Consider the following 23831-nt stretch of genomic DNA (forward strand, 5'->3'; position numbering starts at 1 on the left):
AGTGTGACACAGGATATAAGGGGAACGGTGCTCATTAATCCATTTCACATAGGCTTTCACTTCCTCCCAGCCAGCTAACATTACAGGTGCCCAGTCGTGGTATTAGAGGACCGCGGCACCCGACCGGGCCCTGGTTCAGCAGTAATGTTTACCCGGTGCTATAATCATAGCACCGGGGGAACATTCAGCGGCACCCCTGTGTGCACAGTTTGGGAATCACTGATTTCTCCAATACAAATGAAAACAGCTTCCTAACAAGATATTCCAGACAGTATACTATACGTCAAATGTCGCCAAACAGAATACAGCGGATAATCTACAGAAAGGTATAATAATATAACAGTGTAATACAGTTAAAATAGGTTGCTGTGCCCTAAATTCAATTGCATTTGCTAGATGGAGACTTGGAAATTGCCTTAGGGTGCCACCCCTTGGATGATTGGGGGGGCTGGTCGAGGGTTCCCTTTCAGCTTTTGGATGATAACACAGTATGGAAAGCCAGACTTGGGATATATCCAAAAATAAAAACTGCTTTATTTTATGTATAAAAAATGAAATGAAATACAAGAAAAATGGTCCTCCTATGTTCGTGTGACGTCATTTCCGGTAGTCCTGCCTGTATGGCGCTTGCGTTCCAATCGGCAGCCATAATGCGTTCCACGCTTGAATTGTAAGTGGTCGTCATTGTTACAACATACAGAAGGTTCTATCTTTAGTGAACAGTAAGGAAGCCTACAAGACTCAAAATGGACAAGTATCAGAAATAAACAGCAGCATGTAACTGAATTAGTAGAGTCCCATTAGATGAAATAGATAAAGAGCCCAAAACTTATACTTGGAAGTATCTCTCTGGTAATTGGATAATTTAAGCTGATTTATTAGGGGAAGTATTCTTTAAAAATATGTTATTTTTGTTCTGGGTGTTTGTCTGGAACATAATATGACCAGAAACACCCCCCCCCCCTCTTTTTTTAGATCTTTAATGATATTTTAAATCCCCTCCCTTCTGTTTGATTAGTTTCAAAACCCAATCACATGCACATCCCTTGGCTTTAAATGTATATGAATTGTAAAGAGCTCAAAGTCATAATAAAACGAAGACATGTCAAAACCCATAGAGTGGAGAGAAAGGTGTGTTTTTTTTTTTTTGTTTTTTTTTTAAAAACACTAGGTACATATGTTATAAATAATAGGGATGCACCGAAATTTCGTCTGCCGAAATTTCCGGTTGAAAATCCGCCTATCCCGTTTCAGCAGAAAAAGAGTCAAATTTGGCGAAATGATTTACTTTTTTATTTTTTTGTGACCGGGGGGAAAGAACACTAAGGGACAGGGGAGGGGGGGGAGAACAATACACTGGGTTAGAACATTCAAGCAGAACATCTATTCACCCTTACGCAATATGACCACTAAAAGAGAAGGGAAGTTTTTCATATTAAATTAATTAAATGTATTAAAAGGTCTAATATTAAAAAAATTATATGAAAAAAACTTTTTTGAAATTATTTGTGGAAAAGTCATTTTCGCTTTCGGTTTTCGGCCAAGGGCATCCTGAATTTTCGGGTTTCGGTTTCGACCCAGAATTTTCATTTTGGTGCATCACTAATAAATATACAAACTTAACTGATGGTTATTACCTAAAAATTGAGATATATAGAATAAATAAAACCATAAACCAGAAAACATATTGTCAGTTTTTTATGTATGATAATTACTATTTCTATTTCCACTGGCAGGTCAAACAAGGAATCTACTACAATTTCAATATCAGAACCTTAGGTGCTGCATGTGTTTAGAATGTATGTGATATATGCAGTGTAATTTATTCCTCTACCATCAATGCAGATAAGTGAGGCTTTTTGGACTAAATCTAATTTTGCAAAGCAAATTAAAGTAAAAGAGAGTATACATAATTTTGCTAGGGAATTGGGTAAAGCACTTAAAATACTTAAAGCGTCACTGTCATGGCCGAATCCCGTTTTTTTTTAACCCCACGACTCCACTACATCTAATTGCCCCCTTAGTTACCCCCAAATGCCCCTAAGCCCCCATAACCTATTGTCTAATCTTTATTTTCTGCCCCAATCTATATTCAAGGCGCCGCCATCTTTGTGTGGGTAGAGGAAGTCCCTCTGGGACACTGTTACAGAGATCCCCTCTGTCGGATACATGCATCTACTTTTGTTTCACTTTTTATACTTTGTTTTATGCGAACCCATTCTACAAGTCATTCGTATATACGAATGACCGACCACCCGGCCCTTGGCGTGTGCCGCTAGTTAATCTTTTTGACCTCGAAACCACCGAAAGAACCGACGAACAGCGGACCACCCTACCCCAAGAGTGTGCCAACAATTAACCTCCCGGGACCTGTGATTTGTGGTTAACCGCAGCCTAATTGTATGTCATCAGGGTGGTCACTGTTCGTATACAATTGACCGAACGGAGTGCCAAACAACTCACTAAAGAACTGTCGAACGACGACCACCAAGATGCTGGCGTGTGTCCCCAATTATGTTGTGGCTTCTGCGGTTAACTGCACTCTAAGTACTTGTCCCAAGATGGTCGCCATTCGTAGGCTGAACACAATCTTTGTGTCGTCGAATGCTCAGCGGGACTTAAGCACCTAACTCCTGGAACAATAATCGGCTGCTGGTTCATATGAATACCGCAGAGGTGCCGGTTGATCCATCCGTTCATACAAAAACTATAGGAACCGACTTTAACTCTATGACTCTTACACGCCATTTGTGGGATCTTTGCGCCATTCATATATTTTGTGCGCTCAGATCTGAGCTATCCAGAGAATGGTCGAATGGGATTTTTTATTATTAAAATATAGAAGTTATGCATTTTTATGTTATTTTTATGTGGGAAATAAAACGTGGTATTTTCATGTGCTTGGAGATAATTAGGTTAGTCTAACAGTTGAAACCAATTATCTCCAAGGTAGGGGGGAGTGTTTTCAATAGATGCACTGTACTCTTATTGGTTGGGACATTGCATTGTCCAGTGTACCATCAGGTCCAGAGGGGTTGTCTGACCTGATAACTTGTATAAATTACCGTGCATGAGTGCCATTAAAACAGTTTGTTTTACCCTAAACTCGCAACTCGACTCATGTTGTAGGGAAAGGTGTACCCTAGCTTTGCTATAGCTAGTGGAAGATTCTACACTTACAGGAATACCATTGTATGCTGATCGGAGCGGCGCTCTCACTCTCAAAGTTCGGGAACCAGGATATCCAAGTGGTCCAACTTCCAGCTAGCCTGGAGGTAACCGTAACAGACACGTCATCTGCCCACACTAGATAGTGCTGTGAGATTCTCCCACATGTCCAGTTAAACACTTGGGCATGCGATTGGGAATTTCATCTATTCATTCATTTGTCATAAAGACGAATGAATGACTAGAAATTTCAGACGAACAAACAAACACTGAATATCAGTTTATTACAAGGAGGGAGCTACCGCCACACGTAGCTCCCTCCTTGTAATATGTAAAGATAGAAGCAGCAGTGAGCAGTGCTCCCCGCCACTTCCTAAGCCCCCCATGTCCTCCCTCACTCTATGGGGTCAATATGACCCCCATACTAGCATAAGGGAGATTAAAATCTCCCGAATGCCCCTACTCGCTATACAGCGAGTAGCGGCATGTCTACTAAAAAGTGAGCCGCCTGTTATAAAGAAAAAAAGGGGGGACTTTTTCCTCCCCCACCCCTGCACGGTGGGTGGGGGCACTAAATAGCAATAAGGGGGGGGGACCTATTGTCCTCCCCACCTGCCCCCACCCCTGAGCGACTGAAGATTTTAGAAAAAAAGAAGACATCAAATGGTAAGTTTTATTTTTCTTTACAAGTTAGTTATTTTATTCCCCCCTCACTATTTTTAGGGTGAGGGGGATTGGTAGTGGATAGCTTTTTATTTGGGTGAGGGGGGCTAGGGGCTTATGGGTAGGGGGATTTTCATTTAGGGCCCCCACCTGCCGCTTTAGGGGTGGGAGCCGGGGGGGAGAACAGTAGGTCCCACCCCCACATTCTAATTTAGGACCCCCATCCACAGCTCAAGGGTGGGGGCTGGGGGGAGGACAATAGTTATTTAGGGCCCCACCCACCACGCATGTGTAGGGGCCAGGGGAAAGACAGTGGCTCCCCCCTTCACATTATTATTTAGGGCCCCCAACTGCCGCTCAGGGGTGGGGGCTGGTGGGGAGGATAATAGGGGCCCAGGGGTGGGGGCCAGGGGGGAGGATAATAGGTCCCCCCCACTATCCTTTAGGGCCCCCACCCGCCACTGGTTGCTCACTGTGTAACGGATCACCTGGCACCCCGACTGGGTACCTCCGGTGAAAGATGCTCCTAGTGCTTACTGAGGGCTCCAAGCACTCAGCCAGACGCCATAACTACCGCGGACCCCACGAACCGCCGCAGCTTGGTTGGGGCCTCGCCATCTCCTATCCACTCTGGACCTATGACAAGGCTCCAGTCTCCAGTGGGTGATCCTCTCCTCCAAGAGAGTGAAGCAGGAACAAGCTCTTAAAAGAGTTTAGAAGTGATTATCTAGGGGAGCAGGCAGAGCATATCAATCCCTTGTAGTGATATAGCGATTCCCCCAATAAGACACAAGACTCTAGATCAGTGATGGCGAACCTTTTTGAGCCCGAGTGCCCAAACCGCAATACATGCCAACTTTTTTTTCCTTAAAGTGCCAACACGGCAATTGCATGTGTGTGTGTGGGGGTGCGTGTGTGTGTGGGAGGGTGCGTGTGTGTGTGGGGGGGGTGCGTGTGTGGGGGAGGGTGCGTGTGTGGGGGAGGGTGCATGTGTGTGGGGGGTTGGTGTTGTATGTGTAAATGAGGGGTGCTGTGTGTGTGTGTGTGGGGTGCTGTGTGTGGGGTGCTGTGTGTGTGGGGTGCTGTGTGTGTGGGGTGCTGTGTGTGTGTGCGGTGCTGTGTGTGTGTGGGGTGCTGTGTGGGGGGCGGGTGCTGTGTGTGGGGGGCGGGTGCTGTGTGTGGGGGGGTGCTGTGTGTGGGGGGCGGGTGCTGTGTGTGGGGGGGTGCTGTGTGTGTGGGGGGGTGCTGTGTGTGTGGGGGGGTGCTGTGGGTGTGGGGGGGTGCTGTGTGTGTGTGGGGGGTGCTGTGTGTGGGGGGGTGCTGTGTGTTTGGGGGGGTGATGTGTGTGTGTGTGGGAGGGGTGCTGTGCTGTGGGGGGTAAGGGGTACTGTGTGGGGGGTAGGGGTAGTGTGTGTGTGAGTAGGGGTACTGTGTGTGTGTGGGTAGGGGTACTGTGTGTGGGGGGGGTAGGGGTACTGTTGTGGGGGAGTAGGGGTACTGCTGGGGGTAGGGGTACTTCTGTGGGAGTAGGGTGGTGCTGTGGGGGTAGGGTGCTGTGGTGGGTAGTCGTGGTGCTGTGTAGGGGTGGTGCTGTGGTTGGTAGGGGTGGTGCTGTGGTGGGTATGGGTGGTGCTGGGGGGTAGGGTGCTGTGGTGGGTAGAAGTGGTGCTGTGGGGGGTAGGGTGCTGCTGGGGGGGTGGGGGTGCTGTGGGGGGTAGGGGTGGTGCTGGGGGGGTAAGGATACTTCTGGGGGGGTAGGGGTGGTGTGTTAGTATCCCACCCCCCTCCTTCTTACCTTCAATGAAGTGTGGGGGGGGGGGGGACACAGCCATCCCTGGTGGTCCGGTGGTGGTAAGTACTGCAGGGGGAGGGATCTGTGTAGCAGCTCCCCCTGTCCTCCCGCGCGATGCTGTGTGGAGCGTTGCCATGGTAACGCTCGGCAACGCTCCACACAGCATCGCGCGGGAGGACAGGGGGAGCTGCTACACAGGTCCCTCCCCCTGCCTCCCGACCCGGAAGCAGAATAGGCGCCTGTCGTTTCGGGCAGGCAGGTGCCTATTCTGCAGTGATGGCGGACCTGTGGCCGCGTGCCCACAGAGAGGGCTCTGCGTGCCACCTGTGGCACGCGTGCCATAGGTTCGCCATCACTGCTCTAGATTGAGGGTTAGGCAGGAACAGAATGAACTGAGGTTTTATTGCTTCTTTTATACATATTTCTCCACAAGGTTACAACCCACGTGCTCTTGTGGAACAGCCAATCAACAACGTACAATACAGTCAGACACTCCCAGCAAATACACACAAACACTCTCCTCTGCCTGGGATTCAATTACCTCAACACAATGGATTAACTTTATTATCACAGGCAGGAAAAATACTGTATTCCACAATATTAATAACTTCTAAAATATACATACAATTCCCATAAAAAACATTCTGAATCAGCATACTCCATATACAAACATATCCAAAAATCATACAAATCTGGCCAGTGGTTAAAAAGATAGCTGGAAGTCCTACTTGACCGACCGGAAGCATGGCTTTCCTGCCCAAAAGAGTTCCAGAGATTTGGGCTGTGCAGTGGTCTATTTTACTCTGTGAAAAAGGCTAAGTCCCATTCGAATGCACTAACGGGATAGCCTAGTATAACATGGCGTTCGAATCGTCGAACGCACTTTGATTCCAGCTGAAGTGTCGAAGTTGCTGAGAAGGTATGGGTCAGCGGTGTTCGTGCCATTGTGTAGCCGTTTTCAGTTCCATGAATTTGATGGCACACACCGCTGACCACGTTCGAGTAAATAATGATGGGCGCCCATGTGTTTGAATGTATGTACGGCGGCCATCCAGGGGTCGGCAATTAACCTGCGTTTAACCAACAGCCTGGGAGGTAAATTGACTGCACACTTCCCCTTGTGTGTGGTCCGCCTGTTTGTTAATTAGTTTGGTAAGCCCCATTTACCAAACCATATGGGAAATTTACATGCACAAAGTATTTTAACAGTTTGGGGACTCTGGGGACACAGTTTTAAAGGGGCACTGTTCCAATAAAAGTCCATAAGCCCCAAAAATGTTTTAAAGGGCCATACACCTCAGGGCCATAGTCAGTAGGCAAGAGGCTGGCAATTATTCTCCTCCAGGCACACTGTTTACTAGACATGCCCCTACTTGCGATATAGTGAGTAGGGGCAGAATTTACTATTACTAAGTAACCTTTACTCAGTATTGGTAAATGTGGCTGAAAGACCAATTTAGGTCTTTCAGCGTTTTGGTAGGTAGCTCCCGAATACCGTGGGAATCAGGAAGTTATCTACTAAGTGGCTGCAAGATACAGCCGCGGCAATGAATAGGATCGGAGTTTCATTAATTCAAATGAAATTCGGATACGAACAAAGTCCCGAATTGTGTTCTAACACGAATGGAGAAACTGTTCTCATTCTATTAGGACGCAATTTGTCAGTTTTGCCGGCGTTCTGTTTAAGTGACAGGACGTTCGGCAATACTGACAGGAAGCATTGCGGGAACAGGGAGGAAAGCCAAGAATTATGGGAAAATGTATCTGACCACCAGATATGAAGCACACTTTGCTCCTCCGCTGGTCATAGCTGGTCATGGCGTAAGAAACCTTCATAAGGCAAGTAGTCCCTACTTTATCTTATAGGAAAAAGTCAAAATAGGATCAGCGCTAAAAATGCCACAAATATGGGGGGTGTATGATAAATAGGCAGCACACCCATATACAGGGGAATACCCTCCAATCCCCTATAAATAGTTAGAAATAGAGCAAGAAACAAAAGGAAGGGTGCGCCTTTAATACAAAAGATTATATATAAAATGTATACATGAAATAGTTACAGACAGAGTCCAGGGTAATAATCCTCAATAAATAAGGGAAATTCCTGTAGGGCAGCGGTGATTCGTCTCAGATGCCGACTTGTATTTTCAGTGCGCCATATGGGAAGAGAACAGAAAAAAAGAGGAAATCCAATGGTACAGTAGGTAGGTATATATGGATATAAAAATATGTAAGTATTACTCACAATTTCCAGAGCTAAAATCCAGCTCTGGTATGAAATGCGTGAAGTGGAATGATCCCCACTAAAGGATAGGGGCGGGGCCGGACCGCCATGCCGAGAGGTCGCATGCAAGGCGAGCTCCTGCGGAAAATCGTCCCTAAAGCCTGTAAAAAGCACAAAATAACCCATCTGCAATCTGGCAGAAGCGGTCCTGCGGGCACAGAGGCGTTGGTGCTGAGGCCAATCTGACTACAAGCGATCGGACATCGGCACAGCCACATCTGAGGCCTACCCGGGCGGTGAGTGAGGTGGACGGCCGCCACCTCGCTATCCTGCCCTGTGGTTCCCACTCGGACCTCTGAAGCCACGCAGTGAGGGCCCCGTTCCCCCCCCCTTGGACCGGTGGGGGTCATCCCGGTCCCAGGAGACTGTCCCCACGACCTGAAGAGCCCGGAGAGGGGAAGAACCTCCGCTGCCAAAATAGCGGTCGTGGCGGGCAAAACTACAGGGGTGGCAAGGCCAGAAACCACCAGGGCACAGCTGGCCAGAACCATCAGGGAAGCACGGACGGCGAGAAAGCAGAGGGGTTACCCAAGACGACTACACCAGACTTGCAAACATGTGGGAACCTCGAATCCAGCGGTGACATTCAGCCGATACCTGCTGCTCGACCTTGTACCACACGCCAACCCGGCCGCCATTTGGGACACCCCTGTGCTCCAGCTGTCTCCTGGGGAGGCTTGGGCAGCGGCAAGGGACTATACTCGGAGAGCATACCCACCACCCTTCCCACTACGCTCTATGCTGGACTCAAATCCACATATAATGCAGTGGGGATGGCTCCTGCCTTTTTTATTTTTATTTTTTCTCTACTTTACACACAAGCGAAGTCCAACTAGATACCACTAATGGCACAAAATACGCTCTCCCCAAATGCAGCCAAGACAAACCAACACCCAAGAACCGAAACTAAAATGGCGGAGACCGCATGGCTCCCTCCTCACTCGACTCGTCACAAGAAGATGGGCTGGCTCAACACCAGGGGAAAGCAACTACACAGAAGCGACTTAAATCCCCAGACCTGCACCTACCCCACGCGGATCGACAGAGCACACGGCAATGAACGGCAATGCAAGCACCCACATGTGACCTACCCGGGCCAAAGACCAACTGGGATGCGTCCCCAAGACATCAACTGCAGACGCGCAGGACCCATCATCGAAGGCAACTACAGACCGGGGAGGGCCTTGCTCGGACTTTGTCTCGTAATGCCGCTCTACTCCCTCCACTTACCCCGGAACCGGGACTCGTTTGCTGGACTGCCCCTACACTTGCATTCCTCTCCAGGTTTCTTTGCTGCAACTATAATAGGCTACCGTCTCTATCTTAGGCTAGGATGCATGATCAACCTGGGTAACATACAAAACATGTCTAGATCTGGCCTACAGGTGATGCTCTATCCTGTTTTAATTACTGACCACACAGAGAGTATAGTATTCCTGCAACATTCAGCTTGTAAGCCTAAATTGGTTAAAGTAATAAGCAACTACTAAAAATGCACTACTGGTCATGCCACTGTTTAGCCTGCTTAAGATGCACCTGTTCTCTCATCTTGATTTTTGTAAGAGGATACAAGTATACTTCATCCAGGTTATGCACAAGCTATATCTCTCACTTAGCGTATACACACATGAGCTGATGAATAGGATGTTATACCAAACATACAGATATAACACTTTTAATATGTCAAGCTATGTGCAAAGCCATTATATTACTACTTATTACAGGGAGTGCAGAATTATTAGGCAAGTTGGATTTTTGAGGCTTAATTTTATTATTGAACAACAACCATGTTCTCAATGAACCCAAAAAACTCATTAATATCAAAGCTTAATATTTTTGGAAGTAGTTTTTAGTTTGTTTTTAGTTTTAGCTATTTTAGGGGGATATCTGTGTGTGCAGGTGACTATTACTGTGCATAATTATTAGGCAACTTAACAAAAAACAAATATATACCCATTTCAATTATTTATTTTTACCAGTGAAACCAATATAACATCTCAACATTCACAAATATACATTTCTGACATTCAAAAACATAACAAAAACAAATCAGTGACCAATATAGCCACCTTTCTTTGCAAGGACACTCAAAAGCCTGCCATCCATGGATTCTGTCAGTGTTTTGATCTGTTCACCATCAACATTGCGTGCAGCAGCAACCACAGCCTCCCAGACACTGTTCAGAGAGGTGTACTGTTTTCCCTCCTTGTAAATCTCACATTTGATGATGGACCACAGGTTCTCAATGGGGTTCAGATCAGGTGAACAAGGAGGCCATGTCATTAGATTTTCTTCTTTTATACCCTTTCTTGCCAGCCACGCTGTGGAGTACTTGGACGCGTGTGATGGAGCATTGTCCTGCATGAAAATCATGTTTTTCTTGAAGGATGCAGACTTCTTCCTGTACCACTGCTTGAAGAAGGTGTCTTCAAGAAACTGGGAGTTGAGCTTGACTCCATCCTCAACCCGAAAAGGCCCCACAAGCTCATCTTTGATGATACCAGCCCAAACCAGTACTCCACCTCCACCTTGCTGGCGTCTGAGTCAGACTGGAGCTCTCTGCCCTTTACCAATCCATCCATCTGGCCCATCAAGACTCACTCTCATTTCATCAGTCCATAAAACCTTAGAAAAATCAGTCTTGAGATATTTCTTGGCCCAGTCTTGACGTTTCAGCTTGTGTATCTTGTTCAGTGGTGGTCGTCTTTCAGCCTTTCTTACCTTGGCCATGTCTCTGAGTATTGCACACCTTGTGCTTTCGGGCACTCCAGTGATGTTGCAGCTCTGAAATATGGCCAGACTGGTGGCAAGTGGCATCTTGGCAGCTGCACGCTTGACTTTTCTCAGTTCATGGGCAGTTATTTTGCGCCTTGGTTTCTCCACACGCTTCTTGCGACCCTGTTGACTATTTTGAATGAAACGCTTGATTGTTCGATGATCACGCTTCAGAAGCTTTGCAATTTTAAGAGTGCTGCATCCCTCTGCAAGATATCTCACTATTTTTAACTTTTCTGAGCCTGTCAAGTCCTTCTTTTGACCCATTTTGCCAAAGGAAAGGAGGTTGCCTAATAATTATGCACACCTGATATAGGGTGTTGATGTCATTAGACCACACCCCTTCTCATTACAGAGATGCACATCACCTAATATGCTTAATTGGTAGTAGGCTTTCGAGCCTATACAGCTTGGAGTAAGACAACATGCATAAAGAGGATGATGTGGTCAAAATACTCATTTGCCTAATAATTCTGCACGCAGTGTAGATAGGAGCAGGAATTACGCTATGTTTACCCACTGTTTCTATTTCCTCTCAAAAGCTAAAAATCAGCGACTATTATACTTTTATCTTATATGTATATGCAAACATTTAAGAAAAGAACAGCTAAGGTTTAAGCAGACATAGCACCTTTAGTGTGTAAAGCTAGATGTAAACTCACTGGAAACTGTTTGTTGGATAGAAACAGGAATTAAGCTACAATTTACTATTGTTTATTTTGACTCGTTAAAAACTCGTTTTATACCTAAAAAAAAAAAAAATGTGCACATACTAATACCACGATAGGTCTGTATGCATATCTATATGAACGCTGTTGTGGCGTATGGAAATTTCATGTACCTACCTGCACAATAAAAATATAGAATTTAAAAAAAAAAAATTGATATAAAAAGAGATCACGTGACGCGCGGCTAAAATCACTTCCGCGTCACGTGGTTTAAATGAAACGCATGCGAAGTTAGCCGGCCGGGCGGGACAAATCGAACGTTGCGTCACCAAAGGAGAGGAGCCCTATGGTGATCGCGAACGGAGGCAGTGTTTGCATGCTGTCTGTTCAAATAGACGAGCAGACAGCATGCTTACAGTTTGTATAAACGGAAGGGGAAAAGGTCTATTATACAGTTGGATTGATTCTGTAGGGCAATAAAGAGCCAGACTCCATTTTTAAAAGAAGACTGGACTGCATAATTGCAAAACACTTAATACATATGTATATGCTTAAGATGCAATGTGTAAACTGTGAATACAATTAGTCATGAGTACATAAGAAAATAATTACAAGGATAAATATTTAAACATGAACTAAATAAAACAAAAATATTATATAAAAACAAGCAGAAATATTGAAAATAGGGAAAATTAAAAAGATCAAACTGTATATTGAGACCCTGTGGGGCAAGAGTCTTTAAATTAAATGCCCATTCCATCTCTTTGCTGCCTAGAATTTTTTTAATGTCTCCACCTCTCCAAGGGATACTGCAGGTATCTATACCTATGCATTTAAGAAGTTTAGGTTTTTTTTCCGTGTTTAAAAAAAAAAAAAATGCTTAGATACTGAATGGTTTTCAAAACCTTTTAGGATGTTTTGGCAGTGTTCTGCCAATCTGTTTTTTTAATTCCCTAGTAGTCATGCCCACATATTGAAGACCACATGGACATTCTAATAGATAAATAACGTTCTTTGTGCTGCAGTGAATACATTTTTTTATAGGGTATGTTCTTTGTGTAATAAATGATTTAAAGAAGTAGTTTTTGATTTCATTTTATCGTCTGTACGTTTACATACTATGCATTTATTGCATTTAAAAAAAAACTTTGGGTTTATTTAAAAATTAGGGGGGACAGAAAGAAGAGGTAGTATGGCTTTGTTTAGTATAGTTTCTTGTAAGGATGGATTTAAGGCTGGGTGCCCCTCTGAATATAACGTGTGGTTTATCGGGAATAATACCAGCTAGAGCCTCATCCTGTTTTAATATATGCCAATGTTTGTTGATAATATTCTTCATAACATTATTTTTGTTATTGAAGTCAAAGATAATTGGCAATGTTAACCCCTTAAGGACGCAGCTTCAGAAGCTGGACATACCCTTAAGGACTCAAGCTATTTTTGCATTTTCTGCTGTTTGTGTTCAACTGCAATTTGCATCGCTCTCATTTATTGAACCAACACATATTATATATCGTTTTTTAAAGGACAAGATGGGCTTTACTTTGATGTGACTTATACATATATAAAATCTAATTTATTATTAAAAAACATAAAAAATGAAACAAATATATATGTTTTTCACAGTTTTGGCAATAATAGTGTGTGTATAATATGTCCAGCTTAGGAAAAGTAATTCAAAATAAATTCATTTAGGTGTCTTGTTTTTCAAAGTGCATAATATGTAAAGGATTTCAGCTTATTTTAAAAGTTACAGGTCACAAAATACAAGGAGTAATATAAAATTTAAATGTGAAAATCTTTTAGAAGTTGGTATGTTTGACTTGTAAGTTTGACAGCTGTCACAGAAAACAAAATTGCTACACAAAAGTATATATTTATATAAAGAAGACATCACAGGCTATTTATTTAAGGGTATTTTGACACTTTTTACATAGCCATTTTCCCACCAATCTCTGCTACATATTGCAGTAAAACAGTTTTTTTCTGTTTTTTGAAATACACACATATAACAAGGTTTTTTAAATGTGTATTTTGTAAAGCTGCTGTGTGCTATTCCTGGTCAAAATCCCATTTTGTGTTCAGTACAATACCCTTCTTGTATGCCTTTGCCACTATTTTGGGAAGCTACAATGAAATATAAGAGGCCAGACTATTTCAGTTTCTACAGTTAGAAAATTCAAAGATGGATTTAATGGACCTATGTCTTATTTTGGGGCATTATAGTAGTTTGGTTGTTCAAATGACTGCAAAAAGGCCTACCATTTGTGAAAGTAGACACTCCAGGGTATCTCATATGGCATATATTGTGCCTTAACATGTCGCCATTTTTTTGCCATTATATGTCAAAGTTTGTGGTAAAAAAATATTTTTCAAATTTTTTCCTTAAAGGGAAACTCCACTGCCAGGAAAACTATCCGTTTTCCTGGCACTGGAGGGTCCCTCTCCCTCCCACCCCCCAATCCCCGGTTGCTGAAGGGGTGAAAACCCCTTCAGTGACTTACCAGGGGCAGCAACAGGTCCCACGTCGCTGCTTCCTCCTCCCCCGCCGCTCCTCCTTCTGCTTACGTCGGCCGGTGGGCGAGACTGATCTCGCCTGCCGGCCGAGGAGACCTAATGCACATGCGCGGCAATGCCGTGCATGCGCATTAGCGCACCCCATAGGAAAGCATTGAAAATGAATTTCAATGCTTCCCTATGGGGAATAGAGCGACGCTGGAGGTCCTCACACAGCGTGAGGACGTCCAGCGACGCTCTAGCACAGAAAACCTGTGCTATGAAGCAGGAAGTGTCCTCTAGTGGCTGTCTAATAGACAGCCACTAGGGGAGGACTTAACCCTGCAAGGTAATTATTGCAGTTTTAAAAAAAACTGCAATAATTACACTTGCAGGGTTAAGGGTAGTGGGAGTTGGCACCCAGACCACTCCAATGAGCCGAAGTGGTCTGGGTGCCTGGAGTGTCCCTTTAAGCATTACATTTGTGCTGGGCATTTTGTATATTTTATATGTTCCAGTATGATCAAACACCCCTTATTATGCTCAGCTAAGTCTTCTGAGTAAAACAATACCCCCAATGTATGTCGTTGACACTATTTGGTGACGTTACAGTGCCATAAAGGAGACCTGACCATTTCAGTTTTTAGAGTAGAATTTTGATAGACGGATTTGCAGGGCTTATGTTTCAATTTGGGCCATTATAGCAGTTTGACTGTTTCAAAAACCGCAAAAAGGCCTACCATTTGTGAAAGTAGACACTCCAGGGTATCTCATATGGCATATATTGTGCCTTAACATGTCGCCATATTTTCACCATTATATGTCAAAGGTAAAAAAATATTTTTCGCATTTTTAACTGCGTTACATTTGTGCTGGGCATTTTGTATATTTGAGATGTTCCAATATGATCAAACAACCTAAATTATGATGAGCTATCTCCTATGAGTAAAATGATACCCCCAATGTATGCCTTTAGTCGTATTTCCTGACGCTACACTGCCATATAGGAGACCTGACCACTTCAGTTTTCACAGAATTTTATAGGTTTATGACTCATTTTGGGTTCTAATAGCAGGTTGCTTATTCAAACTTTGCCCACAAAGGCCTACCGTTTTTTAAAGTAGACACCCCATGGTATTTCAAAAGGCCCATTTTGAACCTTAGGGTGGAATCATTTTTTCGCTAGTGAGTACCAAGTCTAGTAGTAGTAAGCATTTTCTCATTTTCTCCCTTTTTGGCACACACTTTGAGATTTTACTGCATAGTTTACAATCCTTAGGTGTGCTACGGCAGTATAACGCTTCATATGTCACTCAGCTATGTCGTCTGAGTACAGCAATTACCCCCGTGTGTACCTTTCCTAGGTATATGTGGATGTTGGAGGGGCAACTTTGAGACTCGGCAATTTCAGGTCTGTTTCAAACTTTGAATTTTTACGCTGGGTCCATGTCCCATTTGGGGCATTTGACAGGTTGAGAATTCAAACTTCCCCAACAAAGGTCTACCATTTTTTAAAGAAGACACCCAAGGGTATTTCAAAAGGCCCATTTTGAACCTTAGGGTGGGATCATTTTTTCGCTAGTGAGTACCAAGTCTAGTAGTAGTAAGCATTTTCTCTGCCTTTTTGACACACACTTTGAGATTTTACTGCATAGTTTACAATCCTTAGGTATGCTACGGCAGTATAACGCTTCATATGTCACTCAGCTATGTCGTCTGAGTACAGCAATACCCCCGTGTGTACCTTTCTCAGGTACATGTGGATGTTGAAGGGGCAAATTTGAGACTCGGTCATTTCAGGTTTGTTTCAAACTTTGAATTTGCATGCTGGGTCCATGTCCCATTTTAGGTCAAGCTCTGAGGCACTGTCTGTCACATCTCAATCCGCTGTCAGAATTCTCTAACTGTACTTCCTAAGCATTTTGAACTTTTTACACAAGAACTTTAACAAAACAATGTTATAATAATGTTATTTTATTTTTTTGTGGGTTTTTTTTATTTGTATTTTTACCCCTGGCATACGCACTAAACTCCCCAATTTCCCAGGAACTATCATCCACCCCAATTAACTAAATAAAAGGTAAAAAAAAAAAAATATATATATATATATATATATATATGTCAGTGGTTAAATAACAGAAGAACTACAACAAGAATATTAATTGTATTGAGAATTTATTGGCCCTGAGTATGAAATAATTTAAAACAGTTCCCAATACAAAGGCCAGGCTGAGAGGGACAATCAGGGCAGTAGAAACTGGTCTCCGTTCGAATGCCTCTCTGGTAACACAGCCTGCACCTTTTCTGGGGGGTCTTTTTTGGGGGGGTTGGTGGTATCCGAAAGCAGAAGTGACCTGTCTGAATATCTCTGCTGCTAGGCCCTGCTGATGGCTCCCCACTGTGGCACTCAGTGAGCAGCACCGAAATTAGCTGGAACTGAAATGTAAGAAAAGTACATTTCAGCTGAGGATTTGCCTTTTTGAAAAGGATGAATGCGTTGTGAGTAGCCATTTGCATTAAATAAATGCCCACTTTCTTATACCAGGCCCTGGTCTTTCTCATTATCAGATATGGCTGCAGCAGTTGATCAGACAGGTCAACTCCCCCCATGTGTTTATTGTATTGCTTAATGCAGACAGGCAGCCGTCTTGTTTCCTGTCTGCCACGGACTGCGACCCTGCGTGTGTGTTCACTGTGCATGGTAGTCAGTATGAACACCTCCTTTTTGTCTCTGTATTTCAGAGCCAGCAGTTCGTCCTGGCATAGAGCAGCAGTTTCCCCCTTTTTAATTTTTTTCTCTGCCAGAGCCTTGGGGAAGCCAGTGCGTGTCTTGCGGATAGTGCCGCAGACCACAGTCTCAAAACAATATAGCATTTTTTGAAGGGGTATGCTATTGTAGTAATTATCAAGGTAGAGGTGGTACCCCTTGTTCAGTAGCGGGTTCATTAGATCCCAAACTATTTTTCCGCTAGTCTCAACTACATCAGGGCAACCTGGGGGATCCCGGTGGCTATCTTTACCTTCATATACTCTGAAGGTATAAACATACCCACTGCTACTTTCACATAACTTGTAAAGCTTGATGCCATACCGGGATCTTTTGGCTGGTATGTATTGCTTGAACCCCAGTCGACCCTTGTATTTCATTAGGGACTCGTCAATACATATATTCTTTTGGGGAGTATAAATTAGGCCAAATTCTTTATTAAAATGGTTAATTAGGGGGCGGATTTTATAGAGTTTGTCATACTGCGGATGATCTTTGGGGTGGCACTTCAAATTGTCATTGAAGTGCAGAAAGCGCAGTACTGATTCATATCTGGGCCTACTCATGGTCTGAGAGAAAATGGGAGTATTGCATACTGGGTTTTTGGACCAGTACATTCGGATGCTGGGCTTTTTTATAATTCCCATCAGCATGGTTAGTGCCCAGAACTGTTTTAACTCTGGCACACTGGTGGGGTACCAGCTCCCTTTTGTGGCAAGGTGACTTGTTGCATTTTGTGCCAGATACTGCGCTGCATAAATATTTGTTTGTGTAACTATCTGCCCTAAAAAATCATCCCCAAGGAACAGCTCCACAAAATCCTGGGAGTTATAGCTGGTCACGTCTCCCTGAATACCAGGAGTCGCAGTAAACAGAGGGATGTCGGGGACAAAATTGTTAGGGGGCACCCAGATATCAGCGCCAGGAGCAGTGCCAGGGGTATCGTCACTCTCTTCATCTGTGTCTGGCACATATTCACCCTCTACACTCTCTGAGGCAGTGTCGGTTGCCTCTGAGTCGGCTGCTAATATATTATATGCCTCCTCGGCACTAAACCTTCTAAGCATGGTGAAAGCTTAAAATTAACTTTAACTAAATAACTTATTTTTTTGTTTTGTTTTTTTAACTTTTTTTATACTTTTTTTTGTTTTCTAAACTTTTTTTAATACTTTTTTTTACTTTTTTAAAACTCTTAAAAACTTTTTAAAACTTCTAAAAACTTTAAAAAAATGAACCCCTGTGGGTAAAAACAGAAATCAGATCACCGCTAAACACAGTGCTTACACCTAGCAAAGCAGAAATGCTTTGACTTACAATAAACTACTTTTTTTTCCTTTTTTCCTTTTTCCACTTTTTTTATACTTCCCTCAACCAATCCCTCCACCTTTGTCAGCTGGCTTTATAACAATGTTTACATCTTTTTGTAATTGTAAAACTGCCTTGAGTTCTGGTTGTGAAAGATTGTCTTGATTATATTTTTCTTTTTTGATTTTATCAAAGTCTTTTGTTACCAATTTTTTAAAAAAACCTCTGGGGGACCTGTTTTAAAACTTGATGGAAAAAAAGTAGAATTATTTTTCAGAGAGGTAGATATTATATTAGGGCAATCTTCTGATGAGGTAATTGAGGGTTGTGGGGTATATCTGAGTTTTTACTGGCAAAAAAATATTTTTAGAGTGGCCTTCCTTACGAATTTATTTATATCTATAAATGCTTTAAATGGCTTGTAAGGATTCATTGGAGCAAATTTCAGTCCTTTGCTAAGGACTGATATTTGTGTAGATGTTAGAGCATTTTGGGATAGGTTGAAGATGCCAAGTTCCTTCTCATTGATAGGGGTTATTGTCGGACTAGCCTTTCTCTTTTGTGCTCTTCTCTCACTTCTCCTTCCTCTAAACTTAGGCTCCTTTTCCTTGTTTTTATAGGATGCAGTGTTTGTGCGTTATCTTATGTTTTAAAGAAAACGAGAGCAGACAGGAAGAAATGAATAACAGATCCTGACAGAGGGAGAGAAGAGGAATCGATTGGGGAAAGGTAAGTTCGGCATGACAGTGCCGCTTTAATTTCTTCTCAGTCACTATGACACCTGATGGTCGTATTTCTTATCTATTAAAAATAAATTGTCATTTTTTATAAGTATTGCAAACAATAATTTATAGTGGCCGATTTCCTTTAACTCCCGGTATATTTCTTTCAGGTGTATTTGTAAGGAGAGGTTATACTGAAAGTGGTGACAAGAACAGAAATACACAAAGCAAAGCTATGAAGAAATCTTTTAATAACCGCACCAAGGACTTTCACTCTGAAAAATCAAGCATTTTCTCAGATTCCTATATTTTCTCAAAGAAGATAGTAAACATAAACCCCAAACCTTTCTCATGTTCTGAATGTGGAAAATGTTTTCAGAAACATTCAACTCTTGTCAATCATCAGAGAACTCACACAGGAGAGAAACCGTTCTCATGTTCTGAATGTGGAAAATGTTTTGTTCATAAATCACGGCTTGTCAATCATCAGAGAACTCACACAGGAGAGAAACCGTTCTCATGTTCTGAATGTGGAAAATGTTTTGTTCATAAATCACAGCTTGTCAATCATCAGAGAACTCACACAGGAGAGAAACCGTTCTCATGTTCTGAATGTGGAAAATGTTTTGTTCGTAAAGCAGTTCTTGTCAGTCATCAGAGAACTCACACAGGAGAGAAACCGTTCTCATGTTCTGAATGTGGAAATAGTTTTAGGCACTATTCAAATCTTGTCAGTCATCAGAAAACTCACACAGGAGAGAAACCTTTCTCATGTTCTGAATGTGGAAAATGTTTTGTTCGTAAAGCAGTTCTTGTCAGTCATCAGGGAACTCACACAGAAGAGAAACCGTTCTCATGTTCTGAATGTGGAAAATGTTTTTGGCAACATTCAACTCTTGTCAGTCATCAGAGAACTCACACAGGAGAGAAACCGTTCTCATGTTCTGAATGTGGAAATAGTTTTAGGCACTATTCAAATCTAGTCAGTCATCAGAAAACTCACACAGGAGAGAAACCGTTCTCATGTTCTGAATGGGGAAATAGTTTTAGGCACTATTCAAATCTAGTCAGTCATCAGAAAACTCACACAGGAGAGAAACCGTTCTCATGTTCTGAATGTGGAAAATGTTTTGTTCGTAAATCACAGCTTGTCAGTCATCAGAGAACTCACACAGGAGAGAAACCGTTCTCATGTTCTGAATGTGGAAAATGTTTTCGGCAACATTCAAATCTTGTCAGTCATCATAGAACTCACACAGGAGAGAAACCATTCTCATGTTCTGAATGTGGAAAATGTTTTGTTCGTAAATCACAGCTTGTCAGTCATCAGAGAACTCACACAGGAGAGAAACCGTTCTCATGTTCTGAATGTGGAAATAGTTTTCGGCAACATTCAAATCTTGTCAGTCATCAGAGAACTCACACAGGAGAGACACCGTTCTCATGTTCTGAATGTGGAAATAGTTTTAGTCACCATTCAAATCTTGTCAAACATCAGAGAATTCACACAGGAGAGAAACCGTTCTCATGTTCTGAATGTGGAAATAGTTTTAGGCACTATTCAAATCTTGTCAGTCATCAGAGAACTCACACAGGAGAGAAACCGTTCTCATGTTCTGAATGTGGAAATAGTTTTAGGCACTATTCAAATCTTGTCCGTCATCAGAACTCACACAGGAGAGAAACCATTCTCATGTTCTGAATGTGGAAAATGATTTTTCGTTAAACCTAATCTTGATAGACATCAGAGATCTCACACAGTCCACCAAAATTCCCTGCAAACCCATCTCTTTAACATACCACTTGGCAGTGGCAGAGGATGTACCGGACAAACATGTCCTAGCGTGGTACGTGGACTTACACACCACATACACCATGGAACACTGGCACAAAGCCTAAACAGCACATAAAGGGAAAACAGCTTGCACAGCGCACCTGGAACAAATGAGGAAGTTAATACACCGATGGTATATGTTACCAGAAAGACTGACGAAAATCTACCCCACCGCCTCTGCAAAATGCTGGAGGTGTAACACAGAAAGGGGAACTATGCTTCACATATGGGGGACTTGGGCACACAATTTACGCTGCAACCAGCATTGGGACTCCTGTTCCTAACCCTAGGCACATTTAAATGTGTCAAGGGGGCCCTGATCTTCCATATACTGATCTCGGCTCTGACTACAATAGCGAGGGAATGGAGATCCACTAGGGCACCCAGCACATGGGACCTGAAAAGAGAGGTTACAACAAACTTCGACTACGAAGCAGTGTCGCAAAAACAATTGCATGCCAAAAAATACGTCTCAGAGGCAGGGACGTGATGGACGGAGTGCCTTGCGCACCTTCTACAGGACTACTAAGTCCTGGCACCTAGTATTGACTCACTAGCAAGCGACAGAATGCTACCGGAACACACAATCGCACCGAGACCATCCTATATCCGAAATAAATACAGTAAATGGGTGGGTGGTGGAGGTGATAATAAGTCACAAAGCTAGTGTAGGCAGGCCACTGTCACGAGGTCACTCCCAACCTCTAAACATAATAAACACAATGCCTGAATATAACTCCAGACTACAGGGCGCCACAACCACTAGAATATATATAAATGCCAAAAATGAATAAATAACAGTGGGTGGAAATCCAAACAATCCACTTTATTTTGGAACAATAAATAAAATAGTAAAATATAACCTGCATATATTGCGCAGGTTATATTTTACTATTTTATTTATTGTTCCAAAATAGTGGATTGTTTGGATTTCCACCCATTGTTATGTATTCATTTTTGGCATTTATATATATTCTAGTGGTTGTGGCGCCCTGTAGTCTGGAGTTATATTCAGGCATTGTGTTTATATCCGAAATAAGACCATGGGCCCACGACCCCTAGACATACCCCAGAGGTAGACTAAAGAAATCCGGCAGAGAGGCCCCCTACCAATAGCACAGGAATAAAGAGAAGGTGTCACAATAGGGTCACCAGGAACACCGCCCTCCAGGAGAGGTAACATGACCTGAACCTCAGTCAACCGAACCCCCCCCCTCTTCCACAGAAAAACGAAAGACAACACACCTGCTGACTGCTGCTGACCTCAGCTGGTCCAAAGGACACAACAGCCTAAGCCGGACAACCAACCCTAAATAATAGGCAAGGGAAACCTACAACTGGAAAAATAAGTTGGAGTGTAGCGTAGAGGTAGCGGGGGGGCGCAACTAGGAGAACAACCGAATGGTGTGAATATACATGTCCTATAAATATAACTTTTATTTTTTTAGTTGTAGAACCAAAACCTGTGCCCTTTGTAATCCAGTGTATAAAGCATAATTTTCACAATTGTAGGGTGGAAATAAATCAAAAGATAGGCCAGGAGGCATGCTATTCAAGAGGAACAAGTGGAGGGCCAAGTAAACCTGTTCAGTACTCCCACAGATCTTCTGTGGGACTGATTTCCAGTGATGTGGCGTAAGGACAGAAGTGCACCATAGACACTGCAGTGGGGCCTGCTGAATTCCATGAAATTATTTAACATGAGGAATATATTCCAATTTTTTTTTATCAATTATTAATAAAAAATATATTACAATAAATTCACACTCACACACAGCCCCCCTCACTCTCACACACACAATGCGCACCTCACACATACAATATGTCCAAATTATATATATATATATATATATATATATATATAAACACACACTACAGCACCCCTCACACTGCACCACTACACACATTACGCGCCAGATACAAGCTGGATCCCTAACCCTATATGCACTCTTAATCCTCTCCACACACACACACACACACACAATCTTCTATACACACTCTGGGTCCTTTACACACTAGATCTCCTACACACACACACACACACACACACACACTGCACAACCTACCCACACACTACATTCCTTGTAAGCAAACACATACAACATTCTCTAAACACACCCTCTCTACAACCTCTACACACACTATGTCACCTATACACACACACTACAGCCCGTATGCACACACTCTCTACAGCCCCTAGCCACACATATTACACCACACATAGAAATGGAATTGACCTATACACAATACCACACCACAATCTACACACACGCAATCCCACAAGCCGGTTCCAAACACATGCACCATACACTTTCCTGGCCCTCTTGTCCTCTGGTATCCCACTTGTGGAGACACCAGAGACAATTTAAAAGCAAACACAGCGCAAGCATGTTATTAAATTTGCTTGCGCTGCGCAGAACAAATACAGGGCCTTCTTCTAATGCCAGAGCTTTTCAGCGGGGCTCTGCGCATTGAACCAACATGCTCACTTTGAGAGGGGGCGTGCTTGTCATTAGTGATGTCAAAACACACACTCTCTGTCCCCGCCCCTTCTTAGGTGGCCGCTCTGATTGAAAAATGCCCGGTGTAATGGCACCTCCAGGCATAAAAGGGGGTTAAAAAGCCGTTTAGTAGATCTTCCCTTCCAGAGACACCGGCACAGCTACTGTAGACACCAATCCAGCGAACCGGAGAAGCATCGAATGCCGTAAACAGGCAAACCAGAACTATACGAATGCTGTAAACAGCCGAATAGGAAAAACCATACGAATAGGTTTACACTCCTAGCAGTCGAACTGGAACAGCATACAATAAATCCCCCCAAGAACGAGACAAGGCTCTGTTTTGAGGGTCAAGCAGGAACAGACAGAGCTGTGGGTTTATTGTTCTTATATACACATTAGTACCACCCACAGGGTTTTGGAAAACAACCAATAAACACGTACAATACACTCAGACACCCCCACACAAAATCATCCCCTCTGCCTGTGATACAATTACCTTACACAATGGGTAATGTAATTATTACAGGCAGAAAAATAGTTTTTCCACATTATTCATAACTTTAAAAGTACGCATAACATTCACATACAACTTCCATTTTCAGAATCAGCATACTCCAAACATACGTCAAAATCTTACAAATTGGTCCAGTGGTTCAAAAGATAGATCGTAGTCCTTTGTGACCTAATGAAGCATGGCTTATCTGCCCAAAACCAGTTCCACAGAGTCTTCTGTCCTGGAGATAATTGGGAAGTAATCCAATTATTTCCAAGGACAGAGGCAAAACTCCATTGAACACATGGCAGCAAAAGACAATAAAATACATAAAAATATATAACTGTGCAGCCATTGCAA

At 43.1% G+C, this 23831-nt stretch overlaps 1 pseudogene; it reads left to right on the plus strand.

Annotated features, from left to right (window-relative positions):
• LOC134568417 (zinc finger protein 850-like) overlaps positions 1-20831 on the plus strand; it is a 181360-nt pseudogene extending 160529 nt beyond the window's left edge.
• Positions 20832-23831: the final 3000 nt, after the last annotated feature.

Source organism: Pelobates fuscus, chromosome 7 (genome assembly GCF_036172605.1).
Source record: "Pelobates fuscus isolate aPelFus1 chromosome 7, aPelFus1.pri, whole genome shotgun sequence".
NCBI classification, from domain to species: Eukaryota; Metazoa; Chordata; class Amphibia; order Anura; family Pelobatidae; genus Pelobates; species Pelobates fuscus.